We start from the raw sequence: 18884 nt of genomic DNA on the forward strand, positions 1-18884 counted from the left end.
GTGGACCCAGGGTCGGGGCATGCAACAAAGGGTGGGTGTTCGAGGTAGCGGAGGAACATGATTGGATAGACCTTACACCGGGCCTCACACCAAAGGAAGTGTGGACGAGAACAATTGCCCGGTTGGCACCAAGGTTAAGATCTCTTATGGGTAAAGCAACACACCTCTGCAGAGTGTAATGAACTGTGACCAGTCACTCCCTGTTCCAGGATATGGAACTGCGAACGCTGCCGGAAAGGAACTCCATGAAGTTCTAGTCAACCGGTGAAGGCTGACGAACATAGTTCTTCTGAATAAAAGCAACCTTTTGGAGAAATGATTATGAAAACCTGCATTGGTATTAGACTTTTTGGTGTAATGTCGTAGCTAGTGCATTAAACACCTCTTTCCTATAATGAACTTGTTGAGTACGCTCGTACTCATCCCACTCTTAAATCCCCTGCTTAGATATGGAGGCATCGAAGGAGGATCTACATTGCAACTGGAAGGCCGAGGAGTCAACAACTACTTCAAGGGACAGGAACCTGTCAGAAGAGTCAAACACCTCATCCAACAAGGATAAAACCTAGATTAGCAATAGAAGGGAACTAGCTTCCTAAACCTAGCTCCTATTTAGCTAGAATATATTCTTAGCCTCTGTAGCTAGATAAATACTCTTCAAATAGAGTTCGTGATAGGATTAGATCACGAGTCGTTCTTCTGGAGTTTATTTGCAGTTTTACCTCATTGTAAAGTAGGAGGTTGTGTGGATCCTTTGTAAAGAGTCTGTGTGTAATTCTATAGACATGCCTTGGACCCGCATATGTTTCTGTTGTACCACTCTGAGCGATATAATACTAGTGGAACGGTGTTTCATTGGTGTTATATCAGACTTGCATACTACACCATGAAGTGGTATTGCCGGGTCACCACACTTCTTTAGCCGTAGAATGATTTGGCGCTTGACATCTCCAAGTCTCAGATCCCCTTCAGGTGTAGCATAGTCAATCTCCATATCCTCATACCCTTCGAGTACGTCATCCACCGTGACACGGGTATAGCTAGCTGCAATGGGATTGCCGTGGTGGAGTGCTCCAGGTATACAAGGTAAAGCGGTGCTGATCGCCACCTTGCAGGAAATGTTCCTCATTGGCTGATGCAGCTCACGTTCTTTCATCATGTCTTGTACATCGTCCACGGGGCAGCGAGGCTCCAGTGCACCATCGATCGTCGGTGCATTAGCACCAGCCGGGGCCTCCGTGGAAGCCACGCTTCTTCTCCGTTGCTGGCTTCCGACATCCGTTGCATGATCTTCATGCGGCCCTTCCGATCTGTCTTTTGCTAGTGCTTCACGTACCATCAGCTTCACATCAAATAGTTCCCTTTCCATCCTCCCCAGACGATCTGCATCCCGGTCTGTCTTTCTCTTACGGCTTTTGTAACTATACGGGTCATTGTCCTGGGGAAACCCTTCTTTCCACGGAATGGCACCTTTGCCTCGTACACGTCCTGAGTGTTCAAGATTCCCGAGGGCTATTGTCAGCGGGTCATTCTCTCTGTTGACCTTGATCTTCCCCGCTTGAGCTTGGGCCATTGCTGCAATAAGAGCGGCGGTGGGAGTAAACACTTTCTTCCAGTGAACACACCTCCCTGTCTCATCCCTCCTTGATCTTCCAGCGATCCCCCATGCCCGTACCACCAACTTTTGGCCCTTGGGTCCCATCCCTCTGTACCTAGAGGGATTCCTCGCTCCCTCGGGCCGTTCTCCATCTTCTCCCACTGATAAGGGCTAAGCCCTAGGGAAGGCCCGATCTTCACGGATTTTGGATGGGATTCGTGGGGGAGGTGGAAGAACACGAAGAACACGGGTGGAAATTGGGGTGGATCGAAGATACAAACGCAACACACACACAACCGGTTGTTCTTCGTTGGCCCGATACACCAACCCAATGGAATTGCAAGAAAAAGACCCACAAGGAGTAGAATCCCTCACAAAAGATTGGCAAGCAATTGATAGAGTTCCAAAGAGAAAAAGAGTGCAAAGATAGAATTGCAAGCAGCAAAAGATCCAAACACTAGAATTCCTAGAATGGAAGAGATCAATTCCTTAGAAGAGTCTTGATAACTTTATAGATGTGGATCTAGAAGAGTTTCCCATAGGGAGGAGCAAAGCTCAGGTTTAATCTTACAACAAGTCTGAATCTCAGATCTAAGCCAACAAGGCTATTTATAGTTGGTGGGGCGAAGGGGTAAGTTACAAGCTGAAACGTGTTGTTTTGTGCTGAAAGTCGCCTGGGCGGAACTTCCGGTCGCTTGGGACGGAAGTTCCGGCTGGATTCCCTTCACAGGGTGCTGGACAGCGTTTGGGAGGCATCTGGGCGGAAGTTCCGGTCCTGGGGGGCGGAAGTTCCGGTCGGTGCGAAAGTTCCGGCCAACTTCCGGTCTAGTTCTGAAAATGACCGATTTCCTTGCAGTAACATCCCGGGGCGTTTTGGCGCATTTTCGGAACTGGGGCGGAACTTGGGCGGAAGTTCCGGTGGCCGGAAGTTCCGGTCGCTCGGGGCGGAAGTTCCGGCTAGATTCTCTTCACGGGGAATCTGAGTGGAAGTTCCGGTCCTGGGGGCGGAACTTCCGGCTGGGGCGCTGTAGCTCCATCTTCTTCATTTTCAGCTCCCTCTCCATTGGCTTGCGTCTTGGTCAATATACCTGATTGAACATAGGGTATTTGCATGAAGTAGCATGCCATCCAATGAGGTATCAAATGCATACGTGGAAAGGAGCGAATTCACGTCTTGGTGTAGGGCTTGGGCCTGAGCTCGTGTCATTGGGCCACGAGGAGGGATCATAGGTCTTGAGGAGGAGGTGTCCAAAAGCCACCCCGTATCATCTCCCCCCCCCCCCTTGCGAAAGAGTCGTCCTCAACTCTATGTTCTCCTCATCGCCATGATAGGGTGAGAGGTCGGACACATTGAATGTGTTGCTCACCAAGTACTTGGATGTTGGTATGTCGATGACGTAGGCATTGTCGTTGATGCGCTTGAGGACCTTGAAGGGACCATCGCCTCGGGGCTTGAGCTTGGAGTTTCGTTCTTGAGGGAAACGGTCTTTGCGAAGGTGTATCCACACTAGGTCTCCTTCATTGAAGATCCTTGCCTTCTTCTTCATGTTGAGTCTAGTGGCTTGACGAAGGACTTGTTGCTCGATCGTTGCCCTTGTATCTTCATGTAGCTTCTTCATGTATTGGGCTCGCTTGTCGATGTTCATGTTTACTTGCTCATGTAGCGGAAGAGGAAGGAGGTCGATCGCCGTAGGTGGTTCAAACCCATAGACGACCATGAATGGATTTCTCATTGTTGTAGAGTGCTTGGCGCGGTTGTAGGCAAACTCCGCATGCGGGATGCAATCTTCCCATGCTTTCAAATTCTTCTTGACAAGGACTCGTAGTAGTGTGGAGAGGCTTCGGTTCACCACTTCGGTTTGCCCATCGGTTTGTGGGTGCGAGGATGATGAGAACAAAAGCTTGACGTTGAACTTGGCCATTAGTGTCTTCCAAAGGTAGCTCATGAATTTGACATCTCGGTCCGAGACAATGCTTCTTGGTACACCGTGGAGTCTCACAATTTCCCTAAAAACAAGGAGGCAATATGTGAAGCATCATCCGTTCGGGTGCATGGTATAAAATGAGCCATTTTAGAGAATCTATCAACCACTACAAAAATTGAATCATGACCATATTTTGTTCTAGGCAATCCTAGGACAAAGTCCGTGCTTATATCGGACCAAGGAGCATAAGGAATAGGCAACGGTGTATAAAGGCCATAGGGGTTGGAAGTGGACTTAGCTTGTAAGCATGTTGTGCACCGTCGGCAAAGGCGTTCGACATCGCGGTACATTCTTGGCCAATAGTATTGAGTTGAAAGCATTGCATACGTCTTATCTCGTCCAAAGTGTCCCATAAGACCACCACCATGCGATTCTTGTAAGAGCAAAAGGTGAAGCGAAGACATGGGAATACAAAGTTTGTTGCCCTTGAACAAGAATCCTTGGTGCAAATAGAAATCATCGATGCCCTTTTCACTAGAACACTTTGCAAAAATTGGGCCAAAGAAGGTATCGGAGGCATATAGATCTTTGATTTCGTCAAGACCCAAAACATAGAAATCCAAACGAGTGAGTAAAAGGGTGAGCTTGCGGGAAAGAGCATCCGCAACTACATTGTCCTTGCCCTTCTTGTATTTGATTACATACGGAAAGGACTCAATGAACTCAACCCATTTTGCATGTCTTTTGTTCAAATTGTGTTGAATTTTCAAATACTTCAAAGACTCATGGTCGGAGTGAATGACAAACTCTTTTGGCCAAAGATAATTTTGCCAAACTTCAAGAACACGAACCAAAGCATAAAGTTCCTTGTCATATATAGGATAGTTGAGGCGTGCGCCATCCAACTTCTCGCTATAGTATGCCACGGGTTTTCCATCTTGCATAAGGACTCCACCGATACCGAGTCCACTCGCATCACATTCAATCTCAAAAGTTTTGGCAAAGTTCGGAAGAACGAGAAGTGGAGCCTCAGTAAGTTTCCTTTTCAACTCATGAAAAGCTTTTTGTTGGGCCTTGCCCCACACAAATGGAACATTCTTTTTAGTGAGCTCATTCAAAGGGCAAGCAATGGTGCTAAAATCTTTCACAAATCATCTATAGAAGCCGACAAGTCCATGGAAACTTCGAACTTGACCAACTGATTGGGCAAAGGTGGCCGATCTTTCGATGAGACGTGGATAGATTGATTTGTTGGTGGAGTTCGTGCTTGACGATCCGACTACACGTGCAAAGCTCGTGCGCCAATGCAATCGCTAGGACAATCTCCGAGAGTTACTGATCTTGCGGATGCGCGATCAGCCTGACCAGCGAGGGTCTTAATTCCTACCTGAAATCGAGAACAAGTAAGAACTAATGATGCAATTAGAATATTGCGGATATAGATGAAATCTTTATTGAAAAAGGTGGGATTCCGAATAGTCGGTCTTGTTCTGGGCGTTGGCCTCAAAAGAAGTACACGAGAGTTGCTACAATGGCTAACTTTTAGTCTAATCAAAATCCGAGTCTAAACATGACGGCTATGGGGGTATTTAAAGGAGGAAAAGGTGGGGTTTCGGCCAGCCATACGTATGGTGGCCGAACCAAACCCTAGAAGGCCTTTCCCCTTCAATACAGACTCTAAAAAGTGGCTGACTTAAATCCTGCGAAAATTACATGGGCCTGGCCCAAGACTAAAGGTGACACAGCACCATATTATTCTATGGACGAAATTATGAAGTGGGAAACTCTATATTTCGTCCATGTCTTCATCTCTTCTTATGGTGGTTTCAAAGTTCTGAAATCTCCACTTGCGGCGTCATCTTCAATCCTCAAATGCTTGCTGCCATCGCCTCCATGCGTGATCATGCTCCAATGCTTGTCCTCCTCATCCATGCTTGGTCCATCATTCATAAGAGTAACAAAAATATCTAATTTAGGCAGCATCATATTCTCATGTATGTGAGGAATAGTTCCAAGAAACAAAAGTACCTGATAGTTAAGTTGTTTGGCACGAGCTCGAGTGATTGGTCCTTGTATTTGTGTGGCTGTAGGTACAGCGGTTGTATCAAGAGATGGGATGTCCTCATCATGCCCCCTTCTTGAATTGAAGTCGTCCTCGACGAAAGCTCCTCTTCGTCACCAAAGTAAGGCTTCAAATCTGCAATGTTAAATGTAGGACTAACCGGACCCAATTCCGCAGAAGCTCAAGTTTATATGCATTATCATTTATTTTCTCTAACACCTTAAAAGGACCGGCAGCGCGTGGCATTAGTTTAGACTTGCGCAATTCAGGAAAACGATCTTTGCGCAAATGCAACCAAACAAGATCACCAACATCAAACACAACATGCTTTCTTCCTCTATCCCCAACAATTTTATACTTAGCATTCATGCGTGCTATGTTGTCTTTAGTAGTTGATGGCGCGTAGTCGACACGTCCGTTGGGAACCCCAAGAGGAAGGTGTGATGCGCACAGCAGTAAGTTTTCCCTCAGTAAGAAACCAAGGTTATCGAACCAGTAGGAGTCAAGGAGCACGTGAAGGTTGTTGGTGGCGGAGTGTAGTGTGGCGCAACACCAGGGATTCCGGCGCCAACGTGGAACCCGCACGACACAATCAAAGTACTTTTCCCCAACGTAACGGTGAGGTTGTCAATCTCACCGACTTGCTGTAAACAAAGGATTAGATGTATAGTGTGGATGATGATGTTTGTTTGCGAAGAACGATGAAAGAACAATTGCGATGAGATTGTATTTCAGATGTAAAGAATTGGACCGGGGTCCACGGTTCACTAGTGGTGTCTCTCCCATAAGATAAACGAGATGTTGGGTGAACAAATTACGGTTGGGCAATTGACAAATAAAGAAGGCATAACAATGCACATACATATATCATGATGAGTACTATGGGATTTAATCGGGGCATTACGACAAAGTACATAGACCGCTATCCGGCATGCATCTATGCCTAAAAAGTCCACCTTCAGGTTATCATCCGAACCCCTTCCGGTATTAAGTTGAAAACAACAGACAATTGCATTAAGTATGGTGCGTAATGTAATCAACACAAATATCCTTAGACAAAGCATCGATGTTTTATCCCTAGTGGCAACAACACATCCACAACCTTAGAGGTTGCTCGTCACTCCCACAGATTCAATGGAGGCATGAACCCACTATCGAGCATAAATACTCCCTCTTGGAGTTACAAGTATCAACTTGGCCGAGCCTCTACTAGCAACGGAGAGCATGCAAGAACATAAACAACATATATGATAGATTGATAATCAACTTGACATAGTATTCAATATTCATCGGATCCCAACAAACACAACATGTAGGATTACAAATAGATGATCTTGATCATGATAGGCAGCTCACAAGATCTAACATGATAGCACAATGAGGAGAAGACAAACATCTAGCTACTGCTATGGACCCATAGTCCAGGGGTGGACTACTCACACATCGATCCGGAGGCGATCATGGCGATGAAGAGACCTCCGGGAGATGATTCCCCTCTCCGGCAGGGTGCCGGAGGCGATCTCCTGAATCCCCCGAGATGGGATTGGCGGCGGCGGCGTCTGCGGAAGGTTTTCCGTATCGTGGCTCTCGGTGCGGGGGTTTCGCGACGAAGGCTTTAAGTAGGCGGAAGGGTAGGTTTAGGGGCGACGCGAGGGACCCACACAACAGGGCCACGCGGCCAGGACCTGGGCCGCGCCGCCCTAGTGTGGCGTCGCCTCGTCGCCCCACTTCGTATCTCCCTCGGTCTTCTGGAAGCTTCGTGGAAAAATAGGCCCCTGGGCGTTGATTTCGTCCAATTCCGAGAATATTTCCTTACTAGGATTTACGAAACCAAAAACAGCAGAAAACAGCAAGCGGCTCTTCGGCATCTCGTCAATAGGTTAGTGCTCAGGAAAATGCATAATAATGACATATAATGTGTATAAAACATGTGAGTATCATCATAAAAGTAGCATGGAACATAAGAAATTATAGATACGTTTGAGACGTATCAAGCATCCCCAAGCTTAGTTCCTACTCGCCCTCGAGTAGGTAAACGATAACAAACATAATTTCTTAAGTGACATGCTATCATAATCTTGATCAATACTATTGTAAAGCATATGAGATGAATGCAGCGATTCGAAGCAATGATGAAGATAATGAGTAAACAAATGAATCATATAGCAAAGACTTTTCATGAATAGTACTTTCAAGACAAGCATCAATAAGACTTGCATAAGAGTTACTCATAAAGCAATAAATTCTTAGTAGAAAGCTTTGAAACAACACAAAGGAAGATATAAGTTTCAGCGGTTGCTTTCAACTTCAACATATATATCTCATGGATAATTGTCAACACAAAGTAATATAACAAGTGCAATAGGTAAACATGTAAGAATCAATGCACATAGTTGATACAAGTGTTTGCTTCTGGGATAGAAAGAAGTAGGTAAACTGACTCAACAATAAAGTAGAAGAATGGCCCTTCGCAGAGGGAAGCATGGATTACTATTTTTGTGCTAGACCTTTTCATTTTCAAAACATAGAAACAATTTTGTCAACGGTAGTTATAAAGCATATGTGTTATGTATAAGATATCCTATAAGTTGCAAGCCTCATGCATAGTATACCAATAGTGCTCGCACCTTGTCCTAATTAGCTTGGATTAACATGGATTATCATTGCATAGCATATGTTTCAACCAAGTGTCACAAAGGGTACCTCTATGCCGCCTGTACAAAGGTCTAAGGAGAAAGCTCACATTGGATTTCTCGCTTTTGATTATTCTCAACTTAGACATCCATACCGGGACAACATAGACAACAGATGATGGACTCCTCTTTAATGCATAAGCATTTAACAACAGATAATATTCTCATAAGAGATTGAGGATTGATTGTCCAAACTGAAACTTCCACCATGAATCATGGCTTTAGTTAGCGGCCCAATGTTCTTCTCTAACAATATGCATACTCAAACCATTTGATCATGAAAATCGCCCTTACTTCAGACAAGACGAACATGCATAGCAACTCACATGATATTCAACAAAGGTAAAAGTTTATGGCGTCCCCAGAAACATGGTTACCGCTCAACAAGCAACTTATTAAGAAATAAGATACATAAGTACATATTCTTCACCACAATAGTTTTTAAGGCTATTTTCCCATGAGCTATATATTGCAAAGACAAAGAATAGAATTTTAAAGGTAGCACTCAAGTAATGTACTTTGGAATGGCAGAGAAATACCATGTAGTAGGTAGGTATGGTGGACACAAATGGCATGGTTTTTTGGCTCAAGGATTTGGATGCACGAGAAGAATTCTTCTCAATACAAGGCTAGGCTAGCAAGGTTGTTTGAAGCAAACTCAAGTATAAAAGGTGCAGCAAAGCTCACATATGAACATATTGTAAGTATTATAAGACTTTACATTGTCTCCTTGTTGTTCAAACACCTTAACCGAGAAAATATCTAGACTCTAGAGAAACTAATCATGCAAACCAAATTTTAACAAGCTCTATGTAGTTATTCATTAATGGGTACAAAGTACATGATGCAAGAGCTTAAACATGATCTATATGAGCACAACAATTGCCAAGTATCAAATTATTCAAGACATTATACCATTTACCACATGCAGCATTTTCTGTTTCCAACCATATAACAATGAATGAAGTAGTTCAACCTTCGCAATGAACATTAAAAGTAAAGCTAAGAACATATGTGTTCATACGAAATAGCGGAGCGTGTCTCTCTCCCAAACAAGGAATGCTAGGATCCAAATTTATTCAAACAAAAACAAAAATAAAAACAAACATACGCTCCAAGTAAAGCACATAAGATGTGACGGAATAAAAATATAGTTTCACTAGAGGTGACCTGATAAGTTGTCGATGAAGAAGGGATGCCTTGGGCATCCCCAAGCTTAGATGCTTGAGTCTTCTTAAAATATGCAGGGATGAACCACGGGGGCATCCCCAAGCTTAGACTTTTCACTCTTCTTGATCATATTGTATCATCCTCCTCTCTTGACCCTTGAAAACTTCCTCCACACCAAACTCAAAACAATCTCATTAGAGGGTTAGTGCATAATTGAAAATTCATATATTCAGAGGTTACATAATCATTCTTAACACTTCTGGACATTGCACAAAGCTACTAAAAGTTAATGGAACAAAGAAATCCATCAAACATAGCAAAACAGGCAATGCGAAATAAAAGGCAGAATCTGTCAAAACAGAACAGTCCGTAAAGACGAATTTTTTTGAGGCACCAGACTTGCTCAGATGAAAATGCCCAAATTGAATGAAATTTGCGTACATATCTGAGGATCAAGCACGTAAATTGGCAGATTTTTATAAATTTTCTACAGCAGGGGTGGCTCAATTTCGTGAAAGCAAGAAATCTGTTTCTGCGCAGTAATCCAAATATAGTATTGACTTTACTATCAAAGACTTTACTTGGCACAACAATGCAATAAAATAAAGGTAAGGAGAGGTTGCTACAGTAGTATCAACTTCCAAGACTCAAATATAAAACAAAAGTGCAGAAGTAAAATAATGGGTTGTCTCCCATAAGCGCTTTTCTTTAACGCCTTTCAGCTAGGTGCAGAAAGTGTGAATCAAGTATTATCGAGGGATGAAGCATTAGCATTCTTACCAGGGGCGTTGCTCCTATCCTTCTTAATCTTATTCTTACTCTTTGGTCTAGGAAATACTTGACCGCATCCAGGTGTGGAGGTAAAATTTAGAGTGCCTTTTTCCACATCTATGGTTGCTCCCAAGAGTTTCAGCAGGGATCTTCCAAGTGTGATTTGTCCTGTCCCTACACATTCAATAACGAGGTAATCAGTGGATACCGTTCTTCCAAGAAAGATTGTGAACACACCTTCAGCTATCCCCTCAGGAATTATGACAGAATTATCAGTAAGAGTTATTTCTTCTCCACCTTCAGTAAGTTCCCAAAGTGTCAAAGATTCATAGATACTTTTAGGCATAAGGCAAAACTCAGTCATGATATCACAACGGGCATAAAAAAATCACCACAAATAGTAACTTTAATAGTAGGGACCCACATTGAAGGTTTAAAGTTTACTAGAACATAATCATAATATTCACGAATCTGGTTGTACCCTTCTTTTAAACAAGATATATTTGTTTCAAGAGTGTTTAATCTATCATAAATACTAGCAAGAGATGAATCGAAATTACTAGCTGAGCTAGATGATGTAACCAATTTCTTTATGGCATTAAAAGCTTGATCCCCATCGAAGTGAAGGAAATCTCCTCCCACTAGAGCATCCAAAGTATATCTATAGCGAACAATAAGCCCAAAATAAAAATTACTAAGAAGCAAACTTTGGGTCATTCTAGGTTCAGTTTTACCATAAAAATCCAAAATTCTAGACCAAGCTTCTTCAAAGCTCTCCTCACTCCCTTGTTTAAAAGTAAAGATCAATTCCTCGGGTGACGGAGTAACAAGTGCAGGACTAGCCATGATAACAAAATAAAATAAATGCAAGTAACTATTTTTTTTGTGTTTTTAATATGGAGAACAAGACAGTAAATAAAGTAAAACTAGCAACTAATTTTTTTGTGTTTTTGATATAAAGAGCAAACAAAGCAGTAAATAAAATAAAGTAAAGCAAGACAAAAACAAAGTAAAGAGATTGGATGTGGAGACTCCCCTTGCAGCGTGTCTTGATCTCCCCGGCAACGGCGCGAGAAAACAGTCTTGATGGCGCGTAGTCGACACGTCCGTTGGTGACAAGGTATTAACTTGTCAATGCCTACAAGTAGTAGACTAGGGTTTCGTTGGATGTAGAGGGCAAGTAGATCTCGAAGGTTTCAGCCGAAAAGTACTCGACAATGTAAAAACTAGGGTTTGTGAGACAATGATCCGATCCTTTCTTTGTTCCTCGACTCCTCCTTATATAGGAGGTGGAGCCGAGGGATTCGTGATACACAAGTTTACAGAGTCCGGGAGGGTTTCTAACCCATCCCGCAAGATTACAAACAATGACTCCTATTACAACTCTAGCTTTCCTTAATAGTATCTTGGGCTTCCGAAACTTCTTATCCTTCGGGTCGTGGGCCTTCAGTAAACCCCAGGTACCATATTCGGCAGGCCCATTGGGGATGCCTATGTCAGTAGCCCCCGAGATTTTGCTTGAATCGCAGAGTCAGGGAAAATCTCCACCTTTATATTTATTCGATAACTCTGAACTTTACCACATATCTTTGCATACGAACTTCTATATTGTACAGGGATAACGGTAGTTGGGGCTAGTTCATCTGACGGATCAGGTACTAGTTAACTACTCTAGTGGCAATCCGCAAAAACCTACTTCAAGATCACGTCCCTGGACATGATCTCGGGATACTGGTGTAAACTTCGACATGTGCAGCTTAAGGTCTTACCATTCTGTCGAGTCCCGATCATATTTATCGGGTACCTAACGCGTCCGTTAGGATTTTTCTTCGTATCCGTTGATACGGAAAAAAGTAGCAAACCGACGTCGAGACGGCGCCACGCCGCTCGTAACGGATCTGGGGTCTTACCTTCGCAAAGTTTCGCGGCATTCGGAAATTGTTCGCAACTTTGGCGTTCGAGAATATATTGTCGAGTGCTTATTCGGCTGTTGGAATAGCACATTTTATTGAGTCAACGGATGACTTATATTGCTCTCCCGATGGGAGTATATGCAGAGTTATTTATATAACTCGAAATATACTCACTTATTCTTTCTTTCTTTCTCTTCTCTTTTTTTTATAATTTCATCGGGCACGCGAACAGCGTTCCCGATGGGAGTAGCCCCCGAGGCTACAGCCAAGGACTAGTGCTTGGTTGTAGGCTCAACACTTTAATGCCTCGTGTCACTATATTGTCATTCTTTCTCGAACTTTTATATCTATCGGGTGCGCGAATAGCGCTCCCGATGGGAGTAGCCCCCGAGGCTATGGACAAATGCTTGCATTTGATCATAGGCTCTCGCCATTTCTATTTTGCCATACTCGAATTCTTTCCTTTTTTCCAAAGTAGCCACCGAGCATTTGGGCAAAAACTTGTATTTGATCAAAGGCTCTCGAAAAAATCAAGAATCTTCTGCGCTCGCCATTTTGACGAACCTTCATAGCCGAGGTATTCTCTTGCCAAGGTGACATCATTGCTGATGATAGCCACGATCACTTTATCAGAAAAAACGCGAGAACTTCGCTCTCACTGTCTTGCGGGCCCAATTTCCGCATCGTATTGACACGTCGTGCAAGTGGGGGACACACATCCTCCGCTTTTCCTGGCGCACGTACTGTAGCTCCTGTGCTTTCTCGTCTGTATGAAATTACTTTTTACCCCTTGTCCACGTGTACATCATTTGTCCCACAATCTCTCAATCCAACGGCGCGTCGATTCACCTCACCTCTATATAGAGGCATCGTCTTCCTCCTCTAGTCCTTTCGCTTGCGCCGCACCTCTGCTGCTCCTCTGCAAAATCCTCCATTACTCCCATTGCTTCAAGCGCTCAACCACACTCACACCCTTCGTCACCAAGCTCATTGATGCCACCTCGCGCGCGTCTGACCAGGCACAGTACTCCTTGTCCATGATGTTGCTTGCTATCGACGAAGTCGACGATCTTGAACGTGCCATCGAGATCAGCTCCTTGTCGCCTCTAGATCCGCACAGACGGCGCCAATTGACAAGGTATTAACTTGTCAATGCCTACAAGTAGTAGACTAGGGTTTCGTTGGATGTAGAGGGCAAGTAGATCTCGAAGGTTTCAGCCGAAAAGTACTCGACAATGTAAAAACTAGGGTTTGTGAGACAATGATCCGATCCTTTCTTTGTCCCTCGACTCCTCCTTATATAGGAGGTGGAGGCGAGGGATTCGTGATACACAAGTTTACAGAGTCCGGGAGGGTTTCTAACCCATCCCGCAAGATTACAAACAATGACTCCTATTACAACTCTAGCTTTCCTTAATAGTATCTTGGGCTTCCGAATGTTCTTATCCTTCGGGTGGTGGGCCTTCAGTAAACCCCAGGTACCATCTTCGGCAGGCCCATTGGGGATGCCTATGTCAGTTGGGAACCCCAAGAGGAAGGTGTGATGCGCACAGCAGTAAGTTTTCCCTCAGTAAGAAACCAAGGTTATCGAACCAGTAGGAGTCAAGGAGCACGTGAAGGTTGTTGGTGGCGGAGTGTAGTGCCGCGCAACACCAGGGATCCCGGCGCCAACGTGGAACCTGCACAACACAATCAAAGTACTTTGCCCCAACGTAACAGTGAGGTTGTCAATCTCACCGGCTTGCTGTAAACAAAGGATTAGATGTATAGTGTGGATGATGATGTTTGTTTGCGAAGAACGGTAAAGAACAATTGCAGTAGATTGTATTTCAGGTGTAAAGAATTGGAGCGGGGTCCACAGTTCACTAGTGGTGTCTCTCCCATAAGATAAACAGATGTTGGGTGAACAAATTACAGTTGGGCAATTGACAAATAAAGAAGGCATAACAATGCACATACATATATCATGATGAGTACTATGAGATTTAATCAGGGCATTACGACAAAGTACATAGACCGCTATCCAGCATGCATCTATGCCTAAAAAGTCCACCTTCAGATTATCATCCGAACCCCTTCCAGTATTAAGCTGAAAACAACAGACAATTGCATTAAGTATGGTGCGTAATGTAATCAACACAAATATCCTTAGACAAAGCATCGATGTTTTATCCCTAGTGGCAACAGCACATCCACAACCTTAGAGGTTGCTGTCACTCCCAGCATTCAATGGAGGCATGAACCCACTATCGAGCATAAATACTCCCTCTTGGAGTTACAAGTATCAACTTGGCCGGAGCCTCTACTAGCAACGGAGAGCATGCAAGAACATAAACAACATATATGATAGATTGATAATCAACTTGACATAGTATTCAATATTCATCGGATCCCAACAAACACAACATGTAGGATTACAAATAGATGATCTTGATCATGATAGGCAGCTCACAAGATCTAACATGATAGCACAATGAGGAGAAGACAACGATCTAGCTATTGCTATGGACCCATAGTCCAGGGGTGGACTACTCACACATCGATCCGGAGGCGATCATGGCGATGAAGAGACCTCCGGGAGATGATTCCCTCTCCGGCAGGGTGCCGGAGGCGATCTCCTGAATCCCCCGAGATGGGATTGGCGGCGGCGGCGTCTCTGGAAGGTTTTCCGTATCGTGGCTCTCGGTACTGGGGGTTTCGCGACGAAGGCTTTAAGTAGGCGGAAGGGTAGGTTTAGTGGTGACGCGAGGGACCCACACAACAGGGCCGCGCGGCCAGGACCTGGGCCGCGCCACCCTAGTGTGGTGTCGCCTCGTCGCCCCACTTCGTATCTCCCTCGGTCTTCTGGAAGCTTCGTGGAAAAATAGGCCCCTAGGCGTTGATTTCGTCCAATTCCGAGAATATTTCCTTACTAGGATTTCTGAAACCAAAAATAGCGAGAAAACGACAGAATCGGCTCTTCGGCATCTCGTCAATAGGTTAGTGCCGGAAAATGCGTAATAATGACATATAATGTGTATAAAACATGTGAGTATCATCATAAAAGTAGCATGGAACATAAGAAATTATAGATACGTTTGAGACGTATCAGTAGTCTCATGCAATTTTAGTATCAATTCAGCACGGTCTGTAGCATCCAAATTATTTTGCACAGAAGATGGTAAAGGCAACAAATCAATAGGTGCACGTGGTACAAAACCATAAACAATCTCAAATGGGCACATCTTAGTGGTAGAATGCAGCAAACAATTGTAAGCAAATTCAACATGAGGTAAACATTCTTCCCACAATTTTAAGTTCTTCTTCAAAACAGCCCGCAACATAGTAGACAAAGTTCTATTTACTACTTCAGTTTGTCCATCGGTTTGGGGATGACATGTAGTACTAAACAACAATTTAGTCCCCAACTTAGCCCATAAACATCTCCAAAAGTGGCTAAGAAACTTAGTATCACGATCAGAAACAATAGTATTTGGCACACCATGTAAACGAACAATTTCGCGAAAGAACAAATCAGCAACATGTGTAGCATCATCAGTTTTGTGACATAGAATAAAGTGTGCCATCTTAGAAAACCTATCCACAACAACAAAGATACTATCCCTCCCCTTCTGTGTACGAGGCAAACCCAAAACAAAATCCATAGAAATATCCTCCCAAGGTACACTTGGACCAGGAAGAGGCATATATAAACCATGTGGATTAAGTCGAGACTTAGCTTTTTGACATGTAGTGCAGCGTGCCACAAATCTCTCAACATATCGACGCATACGTGGCCAAAAGAAGTGTGCAGCAAGTACATCCTCCGTCTTCTTCACACCAAAGTGACCCATCAATCCTCCTCCATGCGCCTCCTGCAACAACAAAAGACGAACAGAACTATCTGGGATGCATAGCTTGTTAGCACGGAACACAAATTCATCGTTGAAGACGAATTTGTTCCATGTTATACCATCTTTACAATTCAGCAACACATCTTTAAAATCAACATCATTCAAGTATTGTTCCTTTATAGTTTCTAATCCAAAAACCTTGAAGTCAAGTTGAGATAGCATAGTATAACGGCGTGACAAAGCATCAGCAATAACATTATCTTTACCCTTTTTGTGTTTGATAACATAAGGAAAAGACTCAATAAATTCAACCCACTTTGCATGGCGACAATTCAACTTAGCTTGACTACGAATATGCTTCAAAGATTCATGATCAGAATGTATAACAAATTCTTTAGGCCATAAATAATGTTGCCAAGTTTCTAATGTCCGAGCCAGCGCATATAATTCTTTTTCATAAGTAGAATAGTTCAGACTAGGCCCACTCAATTTTTCACTAAAATATGCAACAAGTTTTCCCTCTTGTAATAACACACCTCCCAAACCAATTCCACTAGCATCACATTCGAGCTCAAAAGTCTTATTGAAATCAGGAAGTTGGAGTAATGGAGCATGTGTTAACTTATCTTTCAGAATCATGAAGGCGTCTTGTTGTGCATCACTCCACGCAAAGGGCACATCCTTCTTTGTAAGCTCATTTAGCGGTGCAACAATGGATCCAAAATCTTTCACAAAGCGCCTATAGAAACCAGCAAGGCCAAGAAACTGCTCACTTGTGTGACCGTCTTTGGCTGTGGCCAACTCTCAATTGCCTCAGTCTTGGCTGGATCAACTTCAATTCCCTGCGCAGTAACAACATAGCCAAGAAACGCAACTCAATTGGTGCAAAAGGTGCACTTCTCAAGATTACCATACAAACGTGCATCACGTAAAGCATTGAAAATAGCACGTAAATGATCCAAATGTTCCTCCAAAGATTTGCTATAAATCAGAATATCATCAAAGTATACCACCACAAATTGTCCAATAAAAGCACGTAAAACTTCGTTCATCAGTCTCATGAAAGTACTAGGTGCATTAGTTAAACCAAAAGGCATTACTAACCACTCATATAAACCGAACTTAGTTTTAAACGATGTTTTCCATTCATCTCCTAATTGCATACGAATCTGGTGGTAACCAGTACGCAAATCAACTTTAGAGAACATAATAGAACCACTCAATTCATCAAGGATATCATCTAAACGAGGTATAGGATGGCGGTAACGAATGGTAATATTATTAATAGCTCTACAATGAGTACACATGTGTGAAGAACCATCCTTCTTAGGTACCAAGATAATAGGGACATCACATGGACTAAGAGACTCACGAATATAACCTTTATCTTGGAGAACCTGAATTTGTCGCTGAATCTCTTTGGTCTCTTCGGGATTGGTACGATATGGTGCACGGTTGGGCAGAGAAGCTCCTTGAATCAAGTCAATTTGGTGTTCTATCCCACGAATAGGTGGTAATCCAGGTGGAACATCTTGTGGGAACACATCAATGAATTCATGCAAAAGGTTAGCAACCGTAGGTGGCAAAGAAGGAGGCATATCCTCAAATGAAAACAGAACTTCTTTGCAAATAATAGCATAGCATTGAGTAGTGTTCACATCAAGTTCAGCAATATAAGATTTGCTAGCAAGCAAACAAGGATTTTTCAAACGAATTTCAGTAGCATGGTTTGAATCAGATTTAGTATTAGTCTTATGTGGCACAAAATCTGCGAGCAACAATCTGATTTTCACTCTTATGTTTCTCCTCGTTTTTACTCTACTAGCTCTAGCAAGATCATCTTTTACTATTTGTTCGGGAGTCATAGGTTTGAGACCAATTTGCTTTCCATCATGCATAAGAGAATACTGATTAGTTCTACCATTATGAACAGATTCTCTATCAAATTGCCAAGGTCTACCAAGTAACAAAGAACAAGCTTGCATAGGTACAACATCACAATCAACAAAATCAGAATAAGTACCAATAGTAAAATGCACACGTGTAGTTCTTGTTACCTTGAGCTTACGAGCGCTCTCAAACCATTGAATGTAGTATGGATGTGTGCGCTATCTTGTAGGGAGAGAAAGCTTCTCCACCATGTCAACGCTAGCCAGATTATTACAGCTCCCTCCATCAATGATGATCCGTATAGCTCGCTCTTTTACAACGCCTCGTGTTTGGAACAGATTGTGGCGTTGATCATGCTCAGCTTTGCTCAATTGCACGCTCAACACACGCTGTGCAACTAAGCTCCTGTACTTGATCAGCGGTGTCGCGCTTCCATTACCTCCATCTCTTTCTCAGAACCAGAATTGGCACCATCACGTGCAGCAATAAGGGCCAATGTATCTTCATCAAAGTCACTTGCAGAATCATATTCGCCATCTTCACGCACCAACATCATACGCTTGGTTCTGCATTCTCTCTCTATGTGTCCAAATCCCAAGCATTTCCGACATTGTATGTCGCGCGTCTTCCCCGTGGAGGCCATCGAAGATGAACTCCGAGGAGGACCAGCAGATGGTGGTAGAGTAGCAGCCGGTGGTGCTCGTGATGCAGGAGCGGTGTACTTGGAGGTAGTAGGCGCTGGTGCAGCCCCACGAGATGGTGGTGCTGATGGTCGCTGATACGTCCAATTTGCATCACTATTTTATATCATAATTTGCTGTTATTCATTGATATATTTCATATTTGGAGATGATACTTATGGTATTTCATCTATTTTGCATGTTTCATGATTATTTGGGGATCGCGCACCGGAGCCAGGATTCTGCTGGAAAAAGCACCGTCAGAATGCAATATTTCGGAAGATCAACAGTTGACGGAAATTATACGAAAATTCCTATTTTTCCAGATGATGAAGGGAGCCAGAAGGGGG

Source organism: Lolium rigidum, chromosome 4 (assembly GCF_022539505.1).
Source record: "Lolium rigidum isolate FL_2022 chromosome 4, APGP_CSIRO_Lrig_0.1, whole genome shotgun sequence".
NCBI classification, from domain to species: Eukaryota; Viridiplantae; Streptophyta; class Magnoliopsida; order Poales; family Poaceae; genus Lolium; species Lolium rigidum.